This window comes from Triticum dicoccoides, chromosome 3B, assembly GCF_002162155.2.
Source record: "Triticum dicoccoides isolate Atlit2015 ecotype Zavitan chromosome 3B, WEW_v2.0, whole genome shotgun sequence".
Lineage (NCBI taxonomy): Eukaryota > Viridiplantae > Streptophyta > Magnoliopsida > Poales > Poaceae > Triticum > Triticum dicoccoides.
In genome coordinates this window covers 374,010,789-374,015,521 of record NC_041385.1, presented here as the reverse complement: position 1 = coordinate 374,015,521, position 4,733 = coordinate 374,010,789, and the positions used below count along the sequence as shown (strand labels likewise).

The following is a 4,733-nucleotide window of genomic DNA, read 5'->3' as shown; positions in this document are numbered from 1 at the left end:
TCTCAAGATAAAGTTGATAGAAGTACTTTGTATATATGATCCCGCCATTTAAAAAAATAGGTAAGCACTATGGGATAGCTGGAGCGATGTCTGTTTTATTTACAATGTGTATATCTATGTATCATGACTTGTGGCTGCATGCCTATCAAGTATTTGATGCATTCACATGTGATTAGTAATGATGTTAAGTCCTCCTAGTTAATCTCATATATACCTTTGCAAGTTGTGCTTTACGATCCTAATGAGAGATTCGACAAGAAACATTTTCCAATCGGGAGAGGTTTCTTATCAGTTCGATGAGAAGTGCAATATTTAGTACGTGTTTTTCTTGCTTGTGTTTTCAACCAATGTATCATCTAGCAACCTCTATTCCAAAAACTACCGCACTTTCATTGGAAAAAGAACAATTGTACTTGATGGACAACAATGCACGATGTAGGCTCGCAAAATAGCTCTTTTCGCCTTTTTCAAATATCTTCGGAATTGCACACTCACTCACCATATTAATCTTTTGATCTCCATAGAGGATATGTTTGTGAGCATGTTAATCGCAGTCTTCTAATTATGAGGTACCCATTCATTGGTACTCCCTCCGTTCCGAATTACTTGTCTTGGATTTGTCTAGATACGGATGTATCTAGACTCATTTTAGTGCTAGATACCTCCGTATCTAGACAAATCTAAGACAAGTAATTCGGAACGGAGGGAGTACATGTTTTGATGATCGACTCAGACAAAGTATACAGTTTGCTTGAATTGAATTTATACTGTGATATGAAACCAGGATAAGTCTTAATCAATGGCAATTAAATTTCTTGTTTGAATTGCTGAAGATTTGAAGAATCGACTCACCCAGAGATGTTTTTAGTTGGTATGTATACATGTCTGATTTCTGAAGGTTTGAGCATAATGGACAAGACCTATATAGGCTAACACTTGGAGTGTGCTTCCTACCGATGCTGACTAGGCAGATCAGATGTTGTTTGCAACTGGTGTCTAAGTTAATAAGCAGTCTTTTCAGTGATTCTGTATATGCATAGAGATTGTTTTGATGAGCATGGACACATCTTTCTTAGTGTGTTCCCGTGCTCACAAACCTTACCCACCTCATTTCTTAATAGATCGATAATCATCAAGTTCCCAGCCTGGCCCTTTTCTCCGTTGAATAAATGGAGAACAAAAAAACAAGTTTTTCTCTGCCACATGGTCATTGGGCTACGCCATTTATTCAGGTTGAGCCTGCTGAAACGGATGTTACCTACTGGTTAGGGCCCGCTTGGATTGTCGTTTTCAGGGCAAATACACCGGTAAAATATACCTCCGTATGGAAAATTCAGACCGGCTACGCATGGCTGCTTGGTTGATCGTTTTTGGTCCGTAATATTTACACAGGTTCGTTCGATTACACCTGTAATTAACCGGTATTTGGTACAGACCTCGGCCCGTCGTTTCTCCCAGCATCTTCGTAATCCTCTCCTCTTTTGAGCCTAGGCGAGGTCGACGGCTTCGCCGCGACGCCGCCGCAACCACCACGGACCGGCAGGCTCTGGCGCCAGCGTCCATGATGGAGTGCCGGCGGCGATGATTGATTCTGGCGCCGGCGAGGCGCCGGCGACGTTGACCGCGACGGCGGCTAGGTGATGACGGGGTTGTTCATGCGCGTCGCTATAGGATCCGCACCACGCGTCAGATCTCCTTGTTGATGCCGATGACCTAGTCCAGCTCGCCCGCCACCGCGCGACTTCTCCGCCGGCTGCGCACGGCCGACGGCCTTGACCAGAGAGGTGGAGATCGGGATGGTGTCGGGCAGCAGGAACTGCAAGGGCAGCCTCTTGAGCGGGGGGAGGGGGTGGACGGGAGCGGCGGCGACGGCGGCAGCTTCCTGATCCATTCATCCCCCACGACAGCCAATGAGGAAGAAGACGCGTGATTATGGACGTGGGAACCGTGAAGGGGAAGGACAGAATTTACAAGCGGAAATTGTATCCGGCTGTAAATTACTGGAGACCAGTATTATGCGGTTGTAACTTGTTCCGACTGTAAGATTTTTTCAGGGCTTCCAAGCGGGGCCTTAGGAAAGAATTAGTTCTTGGTCGTTTAATGGCCCCGTGTACTTTAACTATTTCTGCTATTCCCTTTTGTTTTTGGGTGTTGTCCAGTCATTTCTTTGTCGTTGTACTTTGGCGCTTTGGCCCTTCTGTTATTCTATGAAGTTTACATGCAGCTCTCCAGCATGGTTTGAAAAAAAGTTTAATCCCATAATTCAAAGGGAAAAACTAGAATAAGTGTTTCTTAGTATCGAGGCACTATTCCATGCTTTGATGCTCCAAGACACTATTTTTGTTCAGCTCATATAAATCATGTTAATACTCAAACATTGGTCGGACAATAGGACCGAATGTTGATATTTGTACTCCGGCCATCAATCCACATGACCCAGTTGCTACCGACGGAAAGTCAACACTCTTTGCTATTACATTTTTTACCTTGGAATTTTTAGTGTTGATTTGAGGTTCTATTAAGTTTCTATATGCTACTTTTAATGCCAACAAAGAGATCCCGCAGCAACGCGCGGGGAATCATCTAGTATAATAAGATGATCCAACGGTGTGATTGTGAAAATATGCATTTATGTGTCCTCAGCGAAAAAACAAGCATTTCAGCTCACTGCAGGATGAATATATATTGAAACATTTGTTATTTTTGTCCAGGACACATGCATTTCAATCCATCCGTTGGATCAAGTTATATTATAGGTGTGTTGGTTCAGTATTTTTTTTGGCGGATTTTTGAGAACTTCTACACCATCGAAAACCTTAACTAGTTCTATGGCAAGCTAATGTAGAAAATCCTACTCCTAGATTATACTATATATATGAGAAATAGATCAAGTTTGATTATACCATATACACCAGAAACATATTTAAATGTTATATTTGTTGGGTATTGAGTGCGTTAACTAGCTTCTCCATGGTTGAAATCTATTGGATTGGTACTGTGTTTATTTTACTTCGACCTACTATTGATATGATGCTAATTCTTATTTAAGTGATCAATATCAACTTCATGTAGTTGCAAGATAACAATGGGAGGTGCTGAGGTTTGCCATCGAGGTTTACACATGGTTCTTTGGTTTATAGTACATTATTGTGCAATTGCAGAGAACTTTGTAATATTTAGGTCTTTCATGTAGATCCCGATGTTAGAGACTTAGATCTACTCTTCGACCAATTTTGCATATGGGAAAATGAAAGGTCCATGAATATCATTCAAATCAAGAAGTTGAGAAAGATTGCAAGGATAGAGTAATTAGCAAGGAAAAACAAAAAAAAACTCTTTGTTCGCAAAAGGAAGAAGACATCGGTTAACTACTGGATGGTACTAACTTCATTACCTTGTTTTTTCTTCCGCACAATATTTGAATATTTGGACCAAAAGATCATGAATGTATTTGCTTTCAGTGTTTTTCAAAACAATTCAGTGATGATTACTTATCAAACCGAATGTATGCTCAGGAGACAAGGAAGGTATTCATACATCATCCATGTTAATATGTTATAATATTGAAGTTTTCATCAAGAGGGGGAAGGAAGGGTGGGCGATCATCCTCACGCCATAGATTAGTTGTGCTAAGCTTCGATCTTGCAGAAGGCACAATATTCGCTTTCCGCTTCAGTGGCTTTTCAAATAAGATTCATCTGTCTATTTGTCATTTATCATACTACTTTTCGAAGGTTTAAGGTGTTACATGTTAATTGCTTCTGCGGTACTTGTTTAATTTGCTGCTTTTGTATTGTGGTACTAGCTATGTAGTGTATTTTAATGTCAATTATGAAATTTGGACGGATATGAAATATATTGAGTGTTGGACATGAAATAGTGGTGAGCATTTATTGTATATGAAATGTTAATTTGCTTATTACGGAGGTTAAATAACGGGCCAATAAAACCTGCTTATCAGGTCATTGCATTGCACACGATTTTGTGCAAAGATGTGTGCACAATAACCACTTGGTGCACACAACAAACTGACAAAAGAAACGTGTTGGATGGACGAATCAACACATGATTATGTCATAGACAACATGTGTGATAGACCAAGTAACCCACATGTTCCCTGCCTCGAATCGTGTGCGGATAATTACCACATCTCATAAAATTGTGTGGTTTCAATTATGTGTGTTATAGTGTTCAAACGCAAATGTTTCTATCCGATAAATTGTCTAGGGTGTATGATAGACTGATTTTTTGTGATAGTTCACTCCACCGCACACCTTTACTTTTGTGTGTATCGTGTGCGACAAATGGTCCTATTTGCGTGTGTGATGCACCCTCCTATCACACATCTTCGCAAGACGACGGAGCAACTATGCGTGTGATAAGATTTTTAATGTAAACGATGATTCAGTTGGCACTAGTGTTCTATAATAGATTCGAACACTTCTTTAGAAAAGAAAATGGAGGAGTTGATTGAAGAATTTATATTGAGCTTCAGAACTTGTACAGCCATGTGTGATAACCGCTTGACTAGTATTTAGACAAAATAATTGCAGTTGTAGCAGCCAACAATTAAGTTTTTCTAATCTCATTTGACCTCCACACCCTTCTAGCTAGCATGTGGCCCCGCCACTATCCCAGTGTATGTGGGTGTGTTGGAGAGGACAAAACAATCGATGCACCGTGAACAAACCTATAGTTGGATGATTAGCTGGACAGTGGTATCCACAGCCCAT

General features: G+C 40.7%; 1 long non-coding RNA gene across 1 annotated transcript; it reads left to right on the top strand.

The window, feature by feature from the left end:
- Nucleotides 1-681: 681 nt before the first annotated feature.
- On the top strand, nucleotides 682-2,101 carry LOC119281293. Its single transcript, XR_005138361.1, has 2 exons — nucleotides 682-1,392; nucleotides 1,492-2,101. It is a non-coding gene; the product is annotated as an uncharacterized LOC119281293 (long non-coding RNA).
- The last annotated feature ends 2,632 nt before the right edge of the window (nucleotides 2,102-4,733 follow it).